Raw genomic sequence first — 24,554 nt, 5'->3', positions numbered from 1 at the left:
GTCATTTTCTTTTTTTTTTTTTTAAGATTTTATTTATTTGACAGAGAGAGACACAGCGAGAGAGGGAACACAAGCAGGGGGAGTGAGAGAGGGAGAAGCAGGCTTCCCGCTGAGCAGGGAGCCTGATGCGGGGCTCGATCCCAGGACCCTGGGACCATGACCTGAGCCGAAGGCAGACACTTAACGACTGAGCCACCCAGGCGCCCAATGTCATTTTCTTTAGGAGTCATTTGTAATTGCTCTGTCCACACCCTGTGCTGTTCCTAATTCCTCTCTACCTACAAGTGTACTCCTCAGAGATATCATATGAGAATGGATTTTAAAATGCTTATCTTTTCAACATTTTTTTTTATGACTTCTATATCGCTTGCCTCCAGAGACTCTCATAGGGGACACAGACAACTGTACTCATTTGTGATAAATGCCATATTAAAGTGAAATAAATGACTTGGGGGAGCACATAGGATGTATAGCTTCCTTACACCTGGGTGAGAGGAATGAAGAATACTACAGAAAATTTTTCTTTGCAGACATAACTGGCAGAAGCCTGGAAGATTAAAGAGGAGTCACCCAGTGTTCTGGTTTTCTGTCACTCACTGTATGTCAAATTATCCCTAACTTAGTGGCATGAAAGAACACCAATTATTTGATATTCTCTCTCATGGTTCTGGTGTGGACCAGCCTCAAGCAGACATTCCAGATCTGTTATGGACTGAATATTTATATCCCCTCAAAATTCATATGTAGAAGCCCTAACTCCCAATTTGATGGTATTTGGAGGTATCAGAAGGTCATGAGGATTAGATGAGGTCATGAGGGTGGAGCTCTTGTGATGAGATTAGTGAAGAGACACCAGAGAGCTTGCTTTCTGTCTCTCCCCACCATGTGAGGACCCAGTGAGAAGGTAGCGATCTATTAACTAGGGAGGTGGTTCTCACCAGAACCTGACTACGCTGGCAGCCTAAATCTCAGTCTTGCAGCCTCCGCTCTGTAAATTGCTGTTGTTTAATCTACCCAGTCTATGATGTTTTGTTTTGGCAGCCCGATATAATTCATATAGGTCTCTACTGTTGTCATAGTCAGATGATGTTGGATGCTGGAGTCCTCTCAAAAGCGTCCTCAGTCCCATGTTGGAGTGGGCTGAAAAGACTCAAACAGCTGGAGATTGGAAGAGTTGGGGCTCCATAGGCACTTCCTTATCTCCATGTGTTTTCTTCAGCTGGTCTCTTTAGCCTGTGGTTTAAGAGTAGCCAGCCTAGGGGTGCCTGGGTGGCTCAGTCGTTAAGCGTCTGCCTTCGGCTCAGGTCATGATCCCAGGGTCCTGGGATCGAGCCCCACATTGGGCTCCCTGCTCAGCGGGAAGCCTGCTTCTCCCTCTCCCACTCCCCCTGCTTGTGTTCCCTCTCTCGCTGTGTCTCTCTCTGTCAAATAAATAAATAAAATCTTAAAAAAAAAAAAAAGAGTAGCCAGCCTTATTTACATGTGGGCCCAGTGCTCCAAAGGGACAATAGAGAGACCAGACCAGGCCAGGCAGCAGCTGCATCACCTTGTGTGACTTCTCATCCACAGCCATGCAGGCTCACTTCTGCCATATTCCACTGATAAGAAGTGGAAACTTCAGCTATTCGTGTCTAGTTAGTAAAAACTTCACTAAAGCCAACCTATACTCAAGGGGAGAAGAATTTGACTCCACCTCTTGACTGAAGAAATACCAAAGAATTTGTGCGTGTGTCTTAAAACCACCATGAATAAATACCTGTATGCATTTGTGTGCACACTGCGTGGATTTGCGTGGATTTGCGCTGGTCAGAAAGAGGGAAAAGGAGGCTTGTCTGGTGAGAAGCAGCACAGTGGAAGAGTGATCAGAGAACCTTTGTGGCATTATATCAAATGATTCTCACCGAGTTCGTCCTGCCACCATATCTAATAGAATGTTTTTTTATCTTTATCTTGATACTCCTGATTATTGCCCTGTCCCCCAGGAAGAGTTCATTCTTTGCCTCCCATTATGTCACCACACTCCTGGCTTTTTTTTGTTTGCCTCTTCTCAATCTCCTTCAACAGGTCGTTCTCCTCCAACTCACTGATCCTGACATTTCTGTTTCCTACATGTTGCTCAAATCTATCCATTCTCTCCATCCTAACTCCCCAGTCTCATAGTCCATACCAATATGGCCGTTTCTCTCATTCAATATGTTTTTCCTGGGCAGAAATGAAGGGGCTACGGGTGGAATGCAAATTTCAATAGGGTAATTAGGGAAGACCTCATGGGAAGGTGATTTTTTTAAAAAAGATTTTATTTATTTAACAGAGAGAGAGAGAGAGAGAATAAGCAGGGGAAGGGGCAGGCAGAGGGAGAGAGAGAAACAGCCTCACTGCTGAGCAGGGAGCCCGATGTGGGGCTGGATCCCAGGACCCTGGGATTATAACCTGAGCTGAAGGAAGATGCTTAAACCAACTGAGCCGCCCAGGTGCTGCAGGGAAGGTGATTTTTCAAGGAAAAAGGTTGAATGGGTGAGGGAAGAAGCACTCTGAATATTTGGGCATGTAGGCGTTGCCCCAGGTTGAGGGAGCAGCAAACACAAAGGCCACACTGTGAAAGTGTGCCTGGCATGTCCAAGGATGGACAAGCTGGTCAGTGAGACTAGAACTGGGTGATACAGGGCCGGAGGAATAAAAGCTCACGTTGGAGAGTTAAAGGTGGAGCGTGGACTGGTCACCTGGGATCTCGAAGGATATTTCATGAACTTTGGCTTATGTTCCGAGGGTTTTAGGCAGAGAAGTGACATGGGTCAAGATTTTAACAGGGACACTCTTACTCGTGGGTTGAGAAGAGACTGGCGGGAGTGGGTGGGGAGAGTGGCAAGAATGGAAGCTTTGTTTCCAGTTAGGAAACACAATGGTGGCTTTGAGCCCTTGCCTAGGATATTACAGTAGCAAAGGGATTTTTGTTACCATTTAAAGATGGGAAATATTTTAGCATACTTATATGCTCAGGTAAGAAAATGACTACTGGGGCGCCTGGGTGGCTCAGTCGGTTAAGCGACTGCCTTCGGCTTGGGTCATGATCCTGGAGTCCCGGGATCGGGTCCCGCGTCGGGCTCCCTGCTCGGTGGGGAGCCTGGTTCTCCCTCTGACCTTCTTCCCTCTCATGCTCTCTGTCTCTCATTCTCTCTCTGTCAAATAATAAATAAAATCTTTATAAAAAAATAGTAAATAAAGTTTCATTGGGTGCCTGCATGGCTCAGTCGGTTAAACGACTGCCTTCGGCTCAGGTCATGATCCTGGAGTCCCGGGATCGAGTCCCGCGTCGGGCTCCCTGCTCGGCGGGGAGTCTGCTTCTCCCTCTGACCCTCCCCCCCTCATGTGCTCTCTCTCTCATTCTCTCTCTCAAATAAATAAAATCTTTAAAAAATAAAAATAAAAAAAAAGTGACTACTTCCTGTACTTTTATGGAAATGAAGAGATGTAGACGGCAATACTTGAAAATAATCATGCTGGTGGGTTAAAAGCAATCTAAGAAACCTCTGACACAGGGGCCTGTGAGCTTTGTGAGTTAGAAGGTGAAGTCATGGATTGTCTAAGCAAGACATGGCAGGATGGGAGCTTGCCTCAGTCTCCAACCAACACCTATAAGGGATGTGATCAGAATATGCCATTGGCAAATTCACAGAAATTATTCTACACTGCTTTAGACTCTGTTATAGATATTCTCTAATATTCCAGAGGTATTGTTCTGACATGAGCTTGGTATTGGTATTTTGAGAGATAAGGTTATTAATACATATTTATTTGTACTCACTATCTTCCCCCTTCCTGTTGCTTGGTCTATGTAAATAAGTCAACTGCCACTCATTGTGGAATTGCTCAAGTGAAAAGCTGTTTAAGAACATTAGCACCTGTGTTTTGGATGATCTGTCCTTCCCACTTTCAACTTAGGACTTTGAATACAAAGCAGTGTGTATTTTCTCTATATAGAATATTCTAATTTGTATATGACTCTGTCCAGTTTGAACTTAGATGGGCCTCTTTTTACACCCCAGTTACCTCTGCTCTGGAGGCTGCTCACTTCTATCTTTGAAATGTGCTTCTGGGGTGTGTCAAATCATTCCAAACATAATTTTCCAGTTTGTTACAACTCTGTCAGCTATTTGTCTCTAGTTAGTAAAAAGACAGAAATTTAGTATATTTACATACACTCAGATTTGTAAAGGATGCTAGGACGTGTCAGTCTTGGGTGTGTGTGTGGACGGGAATTTCAAGGGCTTTAGAAACCAATGAAAATCTCAACCATTCTTTCTGCTTTATCCCGTTCGGATTTCTTTGAAATGTGAATGCTTTGGAAGGAGTAATTAATTCATTCAGATTTTATCAGGTATTTGCCATTCTGTGTAAATGCAAGCCAGTGAGGTAGGACTTGATGGGTGGAAAAAGATGAAAGCTTACACACAGGGGCATTTCTAGGAAGTGGGAATGATGTGTTCCCAGAAAGAAAACACAGTGAATCAGTTTCACCTCCTTTGTGAACGAGGACAATCAGATCTTGAGAACAACGCTAACAGCCAAGAAGTTTGTTTTATTGTGAAAATTACTAACAAGAAGGACAGATGTACACACGTCTCTAACAGCCTGTAAGTGGCAGATAAATGCTTTGTTATTTGGAATTCAGTTTATTACTCAGAAGTTTTGCAGACTGTTCAAAGATTCCCACCGTTCCTGCGTGGACTGGCTAGTTCGCCCTCTGATTAACGCCTTTGGGTCACACTCTCTAGTAATGGCTTGGCCACAACCTTCGTTGGGGCATATTCTACAACCTATTGTGCTAACCAGCTCAGATCTGACAAGTCATCTTCCATTTCCTCTCACGTATTAAATAGCACGAATGTCTTCAGTATTGCCCTCTGTACTTAAGAGTTTTGAGTCATATTCCATGTAGTAATTAATTTGAATCTTGAATTAAGCTTTATTGTTGGCATGTGGCTTGCAAGTGAGAATCTGCCTCTGAGGCAATATAAGGAGGAAGTGAGGCTGTTGCTGAGTCTGAATTACTGGAATTTGGGCAGTACCTGGAGGGGAACAAAACTTCTGCAGAAGGACAGGGGGAATGTGAGGAGACAAGTGTGACATCATCTGGCTTCTGTCTCATAGCTTTGAAAACTCAGTGACTCTAGCAAAGTGACTCTGAAGTTTCCTGTTTTTCTTTCATGAGAGCCAAGTCAGGGCTTTAACTCACAGTGGGGCGAACAAGAGTCCTTGTGATCCACGGTATTAAAGTAGTAGAATGTTTTACCTGAAGTAGACATACCTGAAAATGTCCAAAGGAGTCTGGGAGTCTAACACCGAAGCCAGCCAGAATCTGTGAAGACCGATGCTTCCTGGAGCCTAAGGACGCTGGGAGTGATTACTGGAGTAGGGGTCGGCTAAGGGGGGCCAGCCTGACTTGAGGTTCTCAGTTCCTACCATCCAGTCAAAAAGGGGGAAAAGGCTGAAATAAATAACATTCACCAACCCTTGAGTACCGCTCTATAGTTTGCAAAGCAATTTCCCATACAACCCAATACCCTCCAGTTAGGTAGTGCTTTATTATTTGCTATCCACAGTTTATGGGTAAGAATAGGAAATTCAGAGGTTAGATATCTTCATATAATTCCTTCATTTAGTGTCAAGACTATGATCAGGCCCCAAGCCTCCTTTCATGTTCTTTCCATGATACTAAATACTTTTCTCTGTAGAGCCAATTAGTTCAGTGTTAAACAAACTAATGTATAGGAATTATATCTCTGTATATTAGTGATAGGATTTATATTGGTACATTGAATAAACATATCAAAATCAGAGGCCCAGTGTTTCAATAAGAAAATATTTACGAGAGAGAGGATTTGCTTATCCATTCCCCTCTCTTAAGGCCCACTGTATTTTATGCTGGGTTTTGTCTGCCATCTAGTGGAATGTTGAAAAACCACATGTAAAAACTAAGGACTCACTCTCTGCTGTAGGTTATCCTATCTATTTGGTTTTGAAATTTAATCGAAGTCTTTGTCTTTACCTGACACTTTTAAAGGACTTTTATGTGCAGACAATTTCTTATGTCATGTATTAGTAGGTGTTCTGTCATCTTGAATTTTTTCTACAATCTAGTTTTAGGCTACTGACATGTTACGTGACCTTGGACAATAATATCTCTCCTCCTCCTCCCCAGTCTTCATTTACTCCTCCACAAAATGAGGTTAAAATCTCTTTCAACTATAAAATTCTGTGGCACTATACTAACTCTTGACTTAATAGTAAAAATCGCAGTTTTTTATTGACACTCTTCCCCTATTTTCATACATTACTTAGATCATTCATACGTATTAGTGAGTTATTAGAAGACCAGAATTATGTGGAGAATCAATAAATGAGGTCTCAAAAGATGACTAACGTAAGTCTCATCTGTTGTGGGAAAGAAGATAAAAATTGCCCATGAGAGAATCATTGAATCTACATAAAAATAACCTATATGGATAGAATAATTTTAAATTTTGTTGAATCACCGTATAAAATCTCATTTTATCTTCACAATAACTCTGAGAGGCTTTTAGAGCAAGTTTTGTTACTACTGCCTGCCAGTGAGCAAACAGGAACAGAAATACTTGGCTGATCAATCTCACAAAGGCTGACAATTACAGAAAATGCATTAAAACTCAAGTCTGTGCTACTGCGTGCCGAGAAGCAGCATTAGGATCACACGTGGAGCTTGTGAGAAATGCAGCTTCTCAGACCCCATCCCAGACCTATGTAATCAGAGTCTGCATTCTAAAAGATTCCCAGGCGATTCGATGCCCATTCAAGTTTTGGAAGCACCAATGGCCCACGAACCATTTATAGACCAAGATGTCTTTCCAGGATATTTAAGGTAGCGCACGTGGCCTTTGAGGAGTGTTTAAGTCCGTTTTAATTTGGGCAAAAGCCTTAAATACGGGAAAATGTTGTCTTAAGTGAGAGGACAAATTTCAAAATAATCAAATCTCATCGGATGAAATATTCAGATGTTTCAAATAATTTCAGTCAATTTATTTTGGAAATGTAATCAGTGTGATTCTGGAGTAACAATACCAATTTTCTTGTTTGTGTATTCTTTACAGCATATTATAACTAGCATAAGCTCTTTTAAAGATTTTATTTTTATTTTTTTGAGAGAGAGAATGAGAGAGAGAGAGACCAGGAGAGGGGGGAGGGTCAGAGGGAGAAGCAGACTCCCTGCCGAGCAGGGAGCCCGACGCGGGACTCGATCCCGGGACTCCAGGATCATGACCTGAGCCGAAGGCAGTCGCTTAACCAACTGAGCCACCCAGGCGCCCAACTAGCATAAGCTCTTTTAAAAATCTAGAATTTTCAAGATTAAAAGCGCTTAGGTTAGCTCAATTCCTCCGATTTATAGATGAAGCCAATGAAATTTAATCAGGAAGTTATTGGCAGTTAGGACTAAATTTGGAGCTCCTGTCTGCTGGTCTACTACTTATCAGCCAAAACATTTTACCCTTCGCAAATGTGGATTATAATTTGTCAGGATGACTGTTTCTCAGAGCCTGTTCTGCAGAACATGAGTCCTGCAAGTTGCTCTGAAAAAAACAAGTTTGAGAAATACTGCATTAACTTAGCTTGTTCTTCATAATTCTTGGCACGTTCTCACAATGTGGTCCTATTGTATGGAAATGAGTCTAACTCTACACCTCCATTTACCAAGACCTGAATGAAGCCTGCTTGCCTCCTCTTTGATGTCCCCTTCTGCTACATTTCTTTTTCCTCCAGGCAGAAACAATTCTGTACTTTGAAGGGCTCCTGTGATTTATTTGGACCCACGTGGATAATACAGGATAATCTCCCAATTGAAGCCCATAACTTGAATTGCAGCTGTAAAGTCCCTTTCCCATGTCACAAAATAGACTCTCAGCTTTTTGGGATTAAGGCATAGACATCTTTGGAGAGCCAATCTTCTTTTTTTTTTTTTTTTTTTTATTTTTTAAACCTCTTCGGTGGTTTGAATATTTCTTTATTGTGTACATACATTATTTTTATTGGAAAATACAAGTTTAAAAAAGTACATGTGCTTGGGAGTTAATATATTTAAGATGCCATGTGTCTGTCTTTTTAATCCTTGTTGTGTGAACATGTATTTATATTATTTAACATACTTTCATTTTTGCCTTCGTCGGCTCAGGCTGCCATAACCAAATACCACAGAGTGGGGGGCTCGGACAACAGAAGTTTAATCTCTCCCAGTTTCTGCAGGTATAAAGTACAAGATCAGGGTGTTGGCAGGTTTGCCTACTCCTGAGTCCTCTCTCTTTGGTTTGCAGAGGGTCACCTTGTCCCTGCGTCCTCACATGGTCTTTTTGCTGTGTATGTCCATCCCCGGTGTCTCTTCTTATGTCCAAATTCCCTCTTTTTTTTTTTTTATTCTTATGTTAATCCCCATACATTACATCATTAGTTTTAGATGAAGTGTTCCATGATTCATTGCTTGTGCATAACACCCAGTGCTCCATGCAGAATGTGCCCTCCTCAATACCCACCACCAGGCTAACCCATCCTCCCACCCCCCTCCCCTCTAGAACCCTCAGTTTGTTTTTCAGAGTCCATCGTCTCTCATGGTTCGTCCACCCCTCCGATTTCCCCCGCTTCATTCTTCCCCTCCCGCTACCTTCTTCTTCTTTTTTTTTTTCTTAACATATATTGCATTATTTGTTTCAGAGGTACAGATCTGAGATTCAACAGTCTTGCACAATTCACAGCACTTAGCAGAGCACATACCCTCCCCAGTGTCTATCACCCAGTCACCTCATCCCTCCCACCCCACCCCCCACTCCAGCAACCCTCAGTTTGTTTCCTGAGATTAAGAATTCCTCATATCAGTGAGGTCATATGATACATGTCTTTCTCTGTTTGACTTATTTCACTCAACATAATACCCTCCAGTTCCATCTACGTCGTTGCAAATGGCAAGATCTCATTCCTTTTGATGGCTGCATAATATTCCATTGTATATATATACCACATCTTCTTTATCCAGTCATCTGTTGATGGACATCTTTGGAGAGCCAATCTTCTTACTGCAAGTGTCAAATCCTTACAGAGATATTTGCCGATTCGCCAATATTAAGGGACTGCTCAGCACTTTATCATATCACCTTAATTTAATTATTTATACCTCTCTTTCAAAAAAACTGTTATATCTGATGATCCTGGAATAATGTTTGGCACATAACAGAAAATATCTACTCTCTCAATTTTGTCTAAGTCTCTAGCCTTTCCAAATGTATTGTTCATAAAATTTAGGGTATATGTTTGTTTGAGAAACTTAACATTCCATGCAACAAGGACATTTTCATGTTCTTCTATATACACACACGTGCACACATGTGTACAGTCTGCATGTAAGTGCATACATATGTGTGTGTACACATATGCCCCGTATTTCCCTTTTTTTGTCTGCTTTAAAACTATATGAAACATGAATTTTTCTGTGACTGAGAAGTTAAGGTTCAGGTGCTTTAGGCACCCCACCAAATAATCTATTTGCTTTTGGAGCTTGAGTGCTGCCTGCTGAAGTTCAGTGTTGTCCTTATTTATTTATATCTAAGGACTTGCGTAGGAGTAAAGAGGTTTATTTTTTTTTAGTCAATGTCTATCTTCTTTATCTTCCTTATATCGGACCCACTTATCCCGGAGCTCTTGAGTGATATGAAATATGCATAATCCCTCTATTACATAGCAGCTGAGTGAGAAGAAGTATTAAACATTTCTCTACATTGGCCTTCCCAGATTGGAATTCTGTAAGTCACTACTACAAATATTCAGTGGAAAAAACTGTGTTCCATGCTTAAGTTTAGAAAACATTGGATTAAAGGAGTCAGTGGAATCTTGGAACACATATCATGCTTATATATCTTGTGACTCTGTAAGAGAGTCGTATTTAGTTTGTAATATTTCCCAAATATTTCACCAGAGGACCAATATTTTCCCATATAGAACGAATCCAAGAATTAGTGTGCTAAGGGACACCATTTAGTAAACATTACTACAGGATATCTTCATTCTCAATATAAGGGTCTTCAGGGTTTCCAAATGTATTAACACAGAGTGTACATAGGCTGTTGGTGGTTCCAAAAACAACTTAAAAGAAACAGTTTGGGGGAATCCTTTTTTGGGGGGTGGTCTTTTGTTCAGAATTGGTTTTGGGCTTTATCATAACATAACCAAATCTTCACGGCATAACCTAACAGCTTATTTTCCATGCCGCAGGTCTCAAAGTTGGGGCTGGTGGTTGTGTTGCACACACCCTTCCTCTGTGGTGTTGTCTCATGCAGCAACAGGTTAACAATGATCTCAAAGCTCTTCGGTGCTTCTGAGGAAGTACTGCATGGCACTTCTATCCGTAGACAGTTGGCCAGAATTTATTGTGCAACTCCTAAATGTAGCAGTCTGAGAGATGCAAGGAAGTAGACAAAATGTTGGGGAACACCACCTTCTCTGCTGCTACTAACAGTGCTTCTTAATTTCTTTTTATGAGTGACGTTTCCATGGCATTGAGATCACTGTCTCCTGAATGTCACGAGAGAGAAGTATACGTGTTGTAACACGGTAAATAGGGTCTGCTGCAGAATGAGGAAATACTGAGTATAAGAAGATGAAAGCATTAGTGAGATATGTGTCATGTCCTAGTGAGAGAAGAATTTCAGAAAGTCTTGGCGAGGAACCAAAGGAACGTTTGGCATTTGCTTAAAAAGGGTAGCTATGTAGTCCAGGAATGTGTCCTGTGGCACAGAAAGTTAATGAAACAAGGCTGTCACTACCACGATCAGATGATTAAAACTAGCATGTCATTGAAAGCCACAGAGTAGGGGAAAACAACGGTTTTATTGATTTTTATTTTTAAAGATTTTGTTTATTTGAGAGAGCGAGAGAGCACAAGCAGGGGGGAACGGCAACAGAAGGAGAGGGAGAAGCAGACTCCCCATTAAGCAGGGAGCCCCTTGCGGGACCCAATCCCAGGACCCTGGGATCATGACCTGAGCCAAAGGCAGATGCTTAATGACTGAGCCACCCAAGTGCCCAAGGCAACAGTTTTAAATATTGAGCCCTTTATATGTGCCTTTTTTTTTTGTCCTAGGCACTTTATTTTTTTTAAATTTAAAAACAGGTTTTTTTAATAGATTTTATTTATTTGACAGAGAGAGACACAGCGAGAGAGGAAACACAAGCAAGGGGAGTGGGAGAGGGAGAAGCAGACTTCCCGTGGAGCAGGGAGCCCGATGCGGGGCTCGATCCCAGGACCCTGGGACCATGACCTGAGCCGAAGGCAGATGCTTAACGACTGAGCCACCCAGGTGCCCCTGTCCTAGGCACTTTATATTCCTGCATAGGTTGAGGGTATGGTTATTTTACAGTGACTTAGGGAAAAAAAAAAAAAAAGACCAAGGAATAAATTGTGAGAAACAAGCAAAATAGGAACAGCCAACAGTGTTTTTAAAGAATGTACTTAGCATTCATAAGTAATTATTCTTAAACAAAAGGAATTCAGAGTCATAAAACTTTGGGATACATTGAACAGTAATTTTTCCTCTTGGAGATTTATAGCACCTTAAAGCCTTTGAGAAGCTTTCCAGGAAGAAATCAGTTTAATGGTATTTACCCACATTTATCAAAGTGTTTATCATATAGCTAAAAAGAGTAAAGAAAAACGAACCTAACACAAATGGCTTAGCCATGTCTACTCCTGAAGGAGATAGTAACCATCAGACTTCTTGTTTTCCTATATGTCTTGCTGGATGTACCAAGAAAGAAAGGCCCTGGTTGCTTCTTATGTGGTCCTTCTCTAAGATTTATATTTGCAGTGGTCACTGCGGGGCGGGCGGGGGGCGGGGGGCGTTGATAAGGGAAAGTCTCACTCCCATCCCCAAACGAAAAGCAGCCTTGCTTACTGTTTACTCTCAGAGTGGTGGATTCCTGAAACTCTGTTCTCCTCACCTGGGATACAAACCCGCTACGTGCACAGCATCCATCTGGGCCCTATTGCATCGCTCCTGTGAGACTTAAGGTTAGGAGCAGCTGAGAGAAAATATGCTGATGCTTGTGCTTTGGTGTCCTACAAATAACAAAGTCTTTTGTCTCTTTCCCAGGAGTATCATGTGTCTGCTGTCAACATCCATGAACAGTATAGGCTAAATTATTAGCTTGTAAGTAGGGTAAATTCAAATTCAGGAGACAACAGTACAACATGATCAACTTTCAGCTCTTTCTAAAGGTTGATTAATTTGAATAATTTTTCCAGGGTTATGAATTCTATTTGATAGAGGAGAAATACGAGTTAGTAGACAATCCTCTCACAGTTGCTGGGAGCTACCAAATTTATGTGGTCTTAATTAACATTTGAGTGCTTACTCTGCTTCATTCTCTGTCTAAAGCACTTTATTTTTTTTAAAGATTTTATTTATTTGAGAGAGAGAGAGAGAGTGTGTGTGTGCATGAGCAGGGGAGAAGGGCAGAGGGAGAAGTCTCCTGCTGAGCAGGGAGCCCAATGCAGAACCCTGAGCTGAAGGTAGATGCTTAACTGACTGAGCCACCCAGGCGCCCCTTGAAAGCGCTTTATATGCATTAACTCATTTAATCCTCAGAGCCACTCCATGAGTGCCTTCATTTTATAGATGAAGAAACTAAGACATAAAGGGGTTAATTAATTTTCCCAAGGCCATACAGTAAGTGGTGGGCCTGGAATTCAAATCCAGGCACCAGAACCAAATTTCTATCCATCAAACTAAGAGAAAGGAGATACAGAATTTTAGATTTAGTCACAGTAAAAGCCAGAACTGTTATAACAAAAGTAAAAATAACCTAATTGAAGATTTTCTGAAATATAAAAACCCTGAATATGCAAATACCTTACTATAAAAAGAAAAGCAAATCAAAATTTTGTTGTCCAACGAGTATAAAGAGTATCTGAGAAAAGAGCAAACGAGTTTTGAACTAGAAGGGATGGCTGCACCAATTTCAGATATGATGATAATTCTTATTTAACCATTCAGGTAGGATCAAGCAGAGCAACCCCATTAAGATGGGCCTCTAGTCCCAAAAGTCAAGAGTTCCATTCTTGGTGTGGTAAAGCAATATAATCAGTTAAATATCTACTCTTTATAGCCCAAATTTTGGATGACATATATCTTATATAGCTCTGATAGGCTATATTAATATATAGGAAACTTCCCCATTAACCAAGCCACTCAAAATAATTACCCATCATACCATAATTTACAAAGTGTAAGTACTTTTTAGCACAGGGATCAATAAACTATGACCTGGGGGCCAATTTCAGTCCATTCCTGATTTTTGTAAATAAAGTTTTATTGGAATCCAGTCACACCTATTTGTTGGTATTGTCTGGGGTCGCTTTCATGCTACGATGATAGAGCTAAGTAGTAGCAACTGCCACAGAGCCCATGTGACCTGGAAAGCCTGAAATATTTTCTGTCTGGTCCTCTACGGAGAAAGTATGCTGATTCCTATTTTAGTAGCTTAAGCATATTTTCATCAGTGATAAATACCTAAATGCATATATATAAAGCTGAGTCACACTGTAACTTTAAGGTTTAGAAGTGAACCCTACAATTAATAAAACTTTGAGAGTTTTTGTTTGTAAACATTTCTCCAATGTGGAAGTGAATTAAACTTGTTGATCATAAAGGTTTATCCCATTGAAGGGTGTCAGTGTTTAAACCCACACATCAGCTCGCCCATTTCATACAGCTAACTTTAGGGACCTCCCCTTCCTCTAGAGATCCAGGGATTTTTCTCTCAATGTTGCCCATGATAGACCTTGCTAACTATTCATGGCCTTTGGTCTACACAGATCTTGGACCCGTCTACTTATCTTTTTCAGCCAGTTCATTCTTTTTCAACCAAATGATTTCAGGCAACTATCATCAAACAGCTGCTAAAAGAAACTTATTTGCCATCTGGGCCTTAATGTGCATATACTATTTGTAATTTGTTGTTTATTTAGCAAGACTGTTAAATATCTTCTTCTTATTTCGCATGCTGAGTTACTCTAAACAAACTTGTTCATTGTTTTTTTAGTCCCAGTAGAAGAACTATATAGTGTTGTGTAGGGAATTTCTTGATGCAGTAGCATCCTCTGAGAATATGGCCAGGAGCTGTCCCACAGGTCATGGAACAGACCATCTCAGAGAACTTTAGCTTATCAAATAACAGAATTTATCCATTTAAAATGCACAGTGAGGAGTTATGAAAAAGAGATTGCATAGGTTCACAAACTTAGGACAGAGTGGAAGCCCCACTATACCTGAATCCTGTGCTGTTGCAATAGCCTTCCCTGCTGATGGCGAGGAGGGTAAGACCAGAGTTGGGGTTTGAGCAAGGGGGGTCCAAAATACAGAGGGTGCTTGGTGTCAAAATCCGCTCTTGTTGTATTAGACACACAAGGGCAGATATGTCTAGCCACCGCTGTAGAGAACCAGTGACCTGATAGACAGCCACGGCTTTGGTGTTTGTTCTTTTCTGTATGTTACTGGCAGGGGAAAATGGGGTATGTCTGTGTCTCTTAGAAATGTCTTATACACACTTAGTGACTCATACTTACTTGATAATTCCATACCTTCCTATTTTCAACACATGCTTGACTTTATGTCTAACATGTCACACAAACTACTTCCTTACACACTTAGTTTCATCTCTCCATATTATTTCTTTTATTAGCAGAGCTGAATATTCTTTTTTTTTAAATTGAGGTATAATTAGCATAAAGCATTATATTAGTTTCAGGATTATAATGTAATGATTCTATATTTGTATATTGTAAAATGATTACCACAGTAAGTCTAGTTCACATCTCATTGTATGTAGTTAGGAAACTTTTTTCTTATAATAGAACTTTAAAAATGTATTCTCACAGTCACTTTCAAATATGTAATACCGTACTACTAACTAGAGTCACCATGCTGTAGATTACATCTCCACGACTTAGGCATTTTATAACTGGAAGATTGCCCCCTTCAACCTCCTTCAACCATTTCAATCACTTTATACACACTCCACCTCTGGCAACCACCGTTCTTTATATCTGTAAGCTGGGCCTTATTTATTTATTTATTTGGATTTCACATGTAAATGAGATCATACAGTGTTTGTCTTTCTCTAACCAACTTATTTCACTTAGCATAATGCCCTCAAGGTCCATCCACGTTGCAAACGGGAAGATTTAATTTTTTATGACTGAATAATAGTGGTTTGTGTGTGCACGCGCGCGCGTGTGTGTGTGTGTGGGGTATATTTACCATATCTTTTTTGTGCATTCATTCATTGATGAACACTTAGGTTGTTTCCCTATCTTGGCTATTATAAGTAATGCTGCAGTGAACATAGGGGTTCAAATATCTTTTCTAGTTAGCATTTTTGTTTTCTTCATAAAATACCCAGAAGTGGAATAGCAGGATCCTATGGTAGTTCTATTTTTAATTTTTTGAGGTAACTCTATACTGCTCTTCATAGAGACTGCACCCAATTTATATTCCTACCAACAGTGCATGAGAGTTCCATTTCTCCACATCCTGGCCAACTCTTTTTATTTTTTTTTTTTTTTTTTTTTTTAGCATTTTGACAGGTGTGACATAGTATCTCACTGTGGTTTTGATTTGCATTTCCCTTTCCCTGATGATTATTGATGTTGACCATCTGTGTGTCTTTTTGGAAAAACGTCTATTCAGATCTTATGTCCATTTTTAAATTGGATTCTTCATTTTGTTGTTGTAGTTGTTTTGTTTTTTTTGCTCTTGAGTTGCAGGAGTTCTTTATATATTTGTGTATATATGAAGGGTGTCAGTGTTTAAACCCACACATCAACTTATCAGATACATAATTCGCAGTATTTTCTCCCTTTCTATAGGTTGCCTTCTGATGGTTTCCTTTGCTGTGCAGGTTTTTAGTTTGATGTAGTTTCACTTGTTTGTTTTTCCCTTTGTTGCCTTTACTTGTGATATCAGATCCAAAAAATCATTGCCAAGACTTATGTCATGGAGCTTTCCGCCTATGTCTCCTTCTAAGAGTTTTATGGTTTCAGGTCTTACATTCAAATCTGTAATCCATTTTGAGTTAATTTTTGTGTACGTTGTAAGATAGTGGTTCAGTTTCATTCTTTTGCCTGTGGTTGTTCATTTTCCTCAACACCATTTATAAAGAGACTGCCCTTTTTGTATTGTGTATTTTTGTTTCTTTTGTTGGAAAGCAATTGACCATGTATGCATGGGTTTATTTCTTGGATATCTATTCTGTTCTATTGACCCATATGTTTGTTTTTATGCCAATACCAATACTGTTTTGGTCACTCTAGCTTTGTAACATACTTTGAAATCAGCAAGCATGATGCTTCCAGCTTTGTTTTTCTCAGGATTTCTTTAGCTATTCTGTGGTTACCCACAAATGTTAGGATTATTTATTCTATTTCTGTGGAAAATGCCATTGTAATTTTGATAGGAATTGCATTGAATATGTAGATTGCTTTGGGTAGTATGAACATTTTAACAATATTCTCCCAATCCATGAGCATGGGCTATCTTTCCCTTTGTGTTACCTTCAGTTTCTTTCTTTAATGTCTTATAGTTTCTACTGTATAGATCCTTCATCTCCTTGCTTAAATTTATTCCTAGTTATTTTACTCTTTTTGTTGTAATTGTAAATAAGATTGCCTTAATTTCTGTTATTAGTGTATAGAATCACAACTGCAATTTTGTATATGGGTTTTGTATCCTGCAATTTACTGAATTCATTTATTGTTCCTAATAGCTTTTTGGTGGAGTCTTTAGGACTTTCTATATAGTATCATGTCATCTGCAAATAGTGACAGTTTAACTTCTTCCTTACCAATTTGGATGCCTTTTATTTCCTTTTTCTTGCCTAATTGTTGTGGCCAGGCCTTCCAATACTATGTTGAATAAAAGTAGTGAGAGTGGACATTCTTGTATTGCTCTTGATCTCGGAGTAAAAGCTTTCAGCTTTTTATTATTGAGTATAATGTTAGCTGTGCTGTTGACACATATGGCCTTTGTTATGTTGAGGTACGTTCCCTCTATATTCACTTTGTTGCGAGTTTTTATCATTAATGGATCTTGAATTTTGCCATATGCTTTTTCTGCATCTATTGGGATGATCATATGATTATTCTTCATTTTCTTAATGTACTGTGGCATATCACATTGCTTGATTTGTGAGGTTGAATCATTCTTGCATCCTTGGAATAAATCCCACTTGTTTATGATGTATGATCCTTTAATGTATTTTTGAATTTGGTTTGCTAATATTTTGTTGAGGATTTTGAATTTATATTGCAGACATTTGGGCCTGTATTTTGCTGTGGCCTCCTTTTCTGGTTTTGGTATCAGGGTAATGCTAGCTTTGTAAAAATGAAGCTGAAAGTGTTCTTTCTTCTGTTTTTTGGAAGAGTTTGAGAAGGATTGGTATTAATTCTTCTTGGAGTGTTTGCTAGAATTTACCAGTGAAGCTGTCTTGTACTGGACTTCTGTTTGTTGGGAGGTTTTTGATTACTGCTTTATTCTTCTTACTAGTAATCAGTCTGTTCAAATTTTCTCTTTCGTCATGATTCAGTCCTGGTAGGTTGTATATTCCTAGGAGTTTAACCACTGCTTCTAGTTTTGCCCAATTTGTTGGCATATAATTGTTCATAGGAGTCTCATGATCCTTTGTATTTCTGTGGCATCAGTTGTAATGTCTTCTCTCTCATTCTGATTTTGAGTTCTTTTTCTTGGTCAGTCTAGCTAAAAGTTTGTTAATTTTTCTCTCTTCAAAGTACCAGCCCTTATTATCATTGATCTTTTTCTATTTTCTTTTTCTTTTTCTTTTTTTTTCATTTATTTGCACTCCGATCTTCGTTATTTTCTTTCTTCTACTAACTTTGGGCTTTATTTGTTCTCTTTTTAGTTCTTTGAGATGTAATGTTAGGCTGTATCTTTAAGATATTTGTCTCTTGATGTAGACATTTGTTGGTATGAACTTCCTCTTAGAACTTCTCTTGTTACATCACATATATTTTGGTATGCTTTATTTCCATTTTCATTTGTTTTAAGGTTTTTTTATTTTTTATTTTTTTGATTTCTTCTTTGACCCATGGGTTATTCAGTGGTATGTTGTTTAATCTCCACATATTTGTAAATTTTCTACTTTCCTTCTTATAACTGATTTCTGGTTTTATACCATTGTGGTCAGAGAAGATATTGATATGATTTCAATCTTTTAAATTTATTAAGACTTGTGGCTTAACATATGATCTATCCTAGAGAATGTTCCATGTGCACTTGAGAAGGATGTGTATTGTGTTTCTTCTGGATGGAATGTTCTGTATATATCAGCTAAGTCCATCTGTTCTAACATGTTGTTTAAGGCCAATGTTTCCTTATTGATTTTCTGTTGGGATGATCTATTCATTGATGCAAATGGAGTTTTAAAGTCCCCTACTTTATTATATTGGTGTCTCTTTCCCTCTTTAAGTCTCTTAAAGTTTGCTTTATATTTTTAGATGTTCTTATATTGGGTGCATAAATACTTACAAATGTTATATCCTTTTGTTGGATTGACCCCTTTATCATATAATGTCCTTTGTCATTTATTACAGTCTTCATCTTAAAGTCTATTTTGTTTATTATAAGTATAGCTACTTCAGCTTTCTTTTGGTTTCCATTTGCATGAAATATCCTTTTAAATCCCTTCATTTTTAGTCTATGTGTGTCCTTATGCTTGAAGTGAATTTTTCATAGGCAGCCTGCATCTGGGTCTTGTTTTCCTTTATTAAATCCACTCATTCACTACGTCTTATGATAATAAAATTTATTCCACTTACATTTGAAGTACTTACTGATAGGTATGTACTTTTGCCATTTTCTTCCTTGTTTTCTGGCTATTTTGTAGTTCTTCTCTATATCTTTCTTCTTCTCTTGCCTTCTTCCATTGTGAATTGATAACTTTCAGAACGGTATGTTTAGATTTCTAGGGCACGTACTGAATGGAGCACTGGGTATTATACGCAAACAATGAATCATGGAACACTACATCAAAAACTAATGATGTATGGTGATTAACATAAGATGATAAAATAAAAAAGATTTCTTACTCTTTATTTTTTTTTGTATCTACTAGAGGTTTTTGTGGTTATCCTGATGCTTACATAGAAAAACTTATATTTATAACAGTTTAAGTTGATAAGAACTTAAGTTTGAATGCATTTTTAAAGCTCCACATTTTTGTTTTTTGCCATCACATTTTAAATTTTTTTAATCTTGTGTGCCCCTTATTAGTTATTATAGTTATTTTTACTGCTATCTTTATACTAGCTTTAGTAGTGATTATTCCATTACCTTTACTATATATTTATGTATATCTATATGATTTATACTTTATATATTTTCTTTTCATTTTAAAGAACTCCCTCTCGAATTTTTCATAAGGCCAGTTTAGTGGTGATGAACTCCTTTAGCTTTTTTATTTGTCTGGAAAATTCTGTGTCTTCTCTGAATGATTTTGCTTTTGGGTAGAGTGTTCTTGGCTGGGATTTTTTTTTTTTTCTTTGAACATTTCCAATATATTGGCCTGTAAAGTTTCTGCTGAAAATTCTGATAACCCCTTGTGTGTAACAAGTAGTTTTTTTCTTTCTGCTTTTAAGGTTCTCTCCTTGTCTTAAACTTTTTAACGTTTAACTGTAATGTGTCTCAGTGAGGCTTTCCTTGGGTTCATCTTATTTGGAAATTTATGGGCTTCCTGGATCAGGATGTCTATTTTCTCCTGTAGGTTAGGGAAGTTTTAAACCTTTATTTCTTTAAAGAAGTTTTCAGTCCTTTTCTCTCTCTCCTTTCCTCTGAGCCCCCCTTAATGCAAATGTTAGCCTACTGGATGTTGTCCCTTAAGTCCTTTAAGCTATCGTCACATTTTTTCATTTTTTTTTTCTTTTTGCTGTTCTGATTGGGTGAGTTCCTCTGCCATGTCTTGGAATTCATTGATCCTTTCTTCTGTTTCATCGTGTTGTCTAGTCTTCTGCTGAACCCCTCTCATGTACTTTTGGTGAAGTTATTGATTCTTCAGCTCTGTAACATCTGTTTGATACTTATATCTTCTGTTTGTTGAAGTTCACGGTGTTCATCCATTCTTCTTCTGGGTCTTTTGAGTATGTTGATGACAATTTCTTTGAACTGTATTGGGTAAATTATCTACATTTTATTCAGGTTTTTTTTTTCTGAAGTTTTACTATTTTTTTAATTTGGAATATATTCTTTTGTTTCTTCATTTTATTTGACTCTGTGGTAGTTTCTATGTATTAGATGAAATAGTCTTGAAAGAGTTTCCTCCTCTTTGAGGAGGTCTGAGAGACCCTCAGGCAGCAGCTTTTAAAGTATGAAAATATATACAGTCTTGTGGAACTGCAAATGTATGCCCTGCTGGCCACTAAGGCCAGGTACTCTGTGTCCCCTGGGCAGCAGTCACCAAATCTCCAGATGAATTTTAACATAGTTCTAGTGGCCTGCTAAGATACTCTCTAGGGACAGAAACTGGCAGATGCCATCTTTGTGCTCTCTGCCTTGCTCCAGCCAATAGGCACCAATTTCAAGCTCCTTGCCATGCTCCTGAGTGCCAGAAGCTCCCAGAGGGGAGCTTTTACACACATCTGGTGCCCTGATTTCTGCAGCTGCTGCCCAGGAAACACCCTTTGATTACCTGGCTCTGGTGTCCAGGGGAGCTTATGTTCCTGGATCCCACAGGGCCAAAACAATCGGGAGATGGTCCTTGACAGATTACCACTCCCAGAGCATTGCACAGACAACAGACTGAAACAAAATCCAATTCATCTAAGAGGCCAATTTGCTTGTCCAGGAGCTTTGGCCTGAGGGACAGGCTTTAGGTTTGGCACACATCCAAGAGCCTATGGAGGTGTTCTCAAGGAACGTACTAATGGAGGTCATCTTTAAGCTCTCCCTCTGCCTCTACTTCAGTTATAAATGTTGTGTGGGTCCGACACTGATAATGGGTTAAAAGATTGACAGATTATTGCAAATGCACAAATCCAACACCAGTATCTAGTACTTTCACAGTGAATTTTCAGGGATAACCAATTTGTCTGTAGCCTCATTTTTTTTTTCCTGAAATGATAGCCCCTTTACCTCTGTTCCTGAGAATCAAAAGCTATACAGATTTTTTTTCTTTATGCACTTGTCAGCAACAATAAGCATTAACCCATTGAGATGTTGTAGATTCTCTAACTTATGTTAACCCCTTCACAGATGCTATATATTTTCAAACTTAAGGTGTGAACAACAACTACAGTTTGTGTGGTAGTTAAGACAGTTTGGAATGAAAATGTGCCTCTCTACCAAATGGTGTAGTTTTTCTGTGGAATAAAGCATACAAATTTACCAATGCACAGTTATAGGTATTCAAACATTTTCCCTTCTTGAATACATACAAGTCACACATTTAGTACATTCCCAAAAATGCCCCACTCCCATCTTAGCACACATGAGCATGCACACACACATCCAAACTCATTTTTCTTATTAAAAAATATATTTAAAGAAAGTATTGTCTTTGCTACAGGGTATTTTTAATATAACTTACTTACCTTTGCATATGTCTTGTCTTTCCTCTTGTACATAGTTTATCAAATTTAAAGAAAATGTTGAGTAATGTGATAGATGAGAATATGCATGCATTTAGTTAAACAATACTAAAGACACATAAGTGCAAATCTTTTTCCTGATACCTAAATGTTGTGAGATGATTTTCTGTATGAAGATTTTAAAGTCTAAATCATTTCTTGGATACATAGATCTTGTGTGAGGTGGATATATATGTTTTTCATCCAATTCTTCAGTCCCACTTAGCTCAAGAATTAAATTTCCTTCATATATCTCTTAGATCACCATGTCAACTTTTAAGTATCAGATGTCTAGAATCTCAATATCTTATAGGGATACCTCCCACCCCCCCCCCACCGCCCCTCAACTAAATGTAAAGAAATCAGCACACTTTTGAGATTTTTCTCAAGATCCCTCTGAACTGGTGGTGTCTTTAGGGTTTTCAATATTTGCCCTAGAAGGTAATGTGAGGAAAACAAGTTATTTTTAATTTTAGTATCCAAACCAGTTACTACTACTTTGTCCTATAAGCCACCCTGTATAAAACACAAGACAGAATGTGGCCCATTTTCCCTTTCTGTGAGAAGCTTTTTAGTAGGACTAGTGCTCTCTGCAATAAGTGAACCCTTGCTAAAGAAAGAAGGATCAATAACAGTATGTCTCCTAATAAAAAGGAAAAATCCTTAAGCTCTAGACTGAAGTTCTGCTACTGTAAAGGATGAAACTAAGTATCTTTTTTGCTTTTCCCCATATGGGCTTAAAAACTTAGCCTAGGAGAAAGTGGTCATGATTGAATTCAGAAAGCATATGCCGGAAGAACATAGAGATTCAGATAGAATACTTCTTACAGAAAACTAGGGTAAATGTTTTGTGACATGGCAAGAACCACACAAAGCACAGGAATTTGAAGAAGAACATATTTTAATGGTTGAGACCATTCTGAGGTGACTGTGAAAGCAAGAGCTATTACAAATAACCGTTAACACATATTTCTATTCTTGATAATCTTTCATACAATAATTCCTTTATTATCATTTACATCTTTTAATACCTAGCACAGCATTCTGAAGGTGCCAAGCGTAAGTTCTATGTAACTGAGTAGAAAGGTCACAATCTATTCATATTGCCAGAAGAGCTGCAGAACGTGGAAGATGATAAGGTCCTTAAACACGAAGAGCCAAAATGTGCTAAAAAGGACGTCCATTTGCATAATCAGTGACAAAATATATCGTTATACAGTAAGGAAATGGTTACAACGCCTGCTGTTGCTGTGCAAAGGATTCCACAGAAAGAGAACCTTGAGGAGTATATAATTTTACTTTCCATTCTTAAATGTCTTTCAAAAGAGTCGGTGCTCATGAACTGTGATGTACTGACAGCCCCGGGGTCGGTCTATTGCAACTGAACAGGGACACTGATGTTTTTCCCTCAACAGAGAAGACAGGAGTTCAGGGTTCAAGTTTTGTTGAGAATGTCCACTCTGCTGAATTTGCCACCAGGGAACCGGTTAGTGAATCAGTACCCAATAAGAACAGTTGGTTCATGTCTGAGCCAGGCCTACAGAAACTGAAATCAATTCGACTGTGCACATGATGAATTTTAAAAGATTCCAGTTTTGTGTTCAAAGTGTGGATTTTACCAACATCTTAAAATCCTTTAGAAATGTGCTGCTGCTTAGTGCAAAAAAAAAAAAAGAAAGAAAGAAAAACGTCACCATTTCTTTGACCAGAAGATTAGGTGTGTTTTGTAAAAAGCATATTAAATCTTCATTTTGTAGGCCAATAGTAACAAAGGTCCTGACGCAGCTGATACAGAAAGGTAAAAACTCATTCACGGCCTGAAAAATAGAAGAAATGTTACTACTTACCAGAAAGCAGTGGAAAAATAATACAGGTAATACTTATGGTCTATATAGGCAAGATATCATACTTTCTATTATTTAGCCTAATTTTTCAAATGACAAAAGTTCTCAGATGGACGTTATGGATAAGGCTATACGTATTCCCAATCATGGAAGGCTACTTTCTAACTCTCAAGAATTAGCCAGATAAAGACTGGTAGCTAATTAAACCACTTGTTGCTGTCCCTTCAGGCCATCTTTCATTTAGAGGTGTATACACTATTTCTTTTGAAAGAACTATTGGCTTAATCTGTGATCCATTGAGTAAAACCACAGGTTAGCTCCACCATCTTTATTCCCTCTTATACATCTATCTTATTTTTTCAACTGTTTTCAAATCTACCCAAAGACATAATTTTTATAATATTCAAAACTGATGCTTAAGGAAATTTCCACCTTCTGTGATTTTTCTAGAACTAGTAATCTGCAAAGAAAAATTTTCTTCTCTTACAAAGAAATAGTTTTAAAAAAGCAGTAACAACAGTCATGTTCAAGCAAAACTAACATACTTGCTGACAAAGACACTCTGGAAAGCTTTCACTTTTAGTCATGTATGGACTGAAGAAATTTGACATTCAGGGCTTATTAAGCGCTGATGAAATTTATCATGTAATTGTACTAGAGAATACAGGAACAAAATTATACTTTTTGAAAAGTATGCTTTCCCACTAGAACAAGTTTTTTTTGCGGTAATTTGCCTTTTTAGTGGATAATCTTTTATGTAAATAATCACAACTTTTTTACTGTGCTGATAGGTTTTAAAGTGATGCAATATGTCCTTTATTTTAATGTGAATGTGTTAGGTTATCATTTTGAATATTCTGTCCAAATAGATTGTAGGCAGAGTCGTCTGGTCTACTTCCTAGTGAGTAAATAGTGACTGAAGTGATCAGAAAAAGATTCGGCTGCTTCTTTAGACACAAGTTGTGAATCTCACACAAAAATATTGGACTGAAAATTCCACTGTATCA

General features: G+C 38.5%; 1 protein-coding gene across 7 annotated transcripts in view; it reads right to left on the bottom strand.

Annotated features, from left to right (window-relative positions):
• Positions 1-22,586: 22,586 nt before the first annotated feature.
• The window catches only part of CD36 (CD36 molecule), a 78,369-nt gene continuing 76,401 nt past the window's right edge, over positions 22,587-24,554 (bottom strand). For all 7 annotated transcript variants that reach the window (XM_021689491.2, XM_021689492.2, XM_021689487.2 and 4 more), the window contains one exon: positions 22,587-23,520. The gene's annotated coding sequence lies outside the window, so the exon portion shown is untranslated. The remainder of the gene's footprint in view (positions 23,521-24,554) is intronic.

This window comes from Neomonachus schauinslandi, chromosome 12, assembly GCF_002201575.2.
Source record: "Neomonachus schauinslandi chromosome 12, ASM220157v2, whole genome shotgun sequence".
Classification (NCBI taxonomy): domain Eukaryota; kingdom Metazoa; phylum Chordata; class Mammalia; order Carnivora; family Phocidae; genus Neomonachus; species Neomonachus schauinslandi.
The sequence above is the reverse complement of the archived record's forward strand: the minus strand, read 5'-3'. Positions and strand labels throughout refer to the sequence as shown.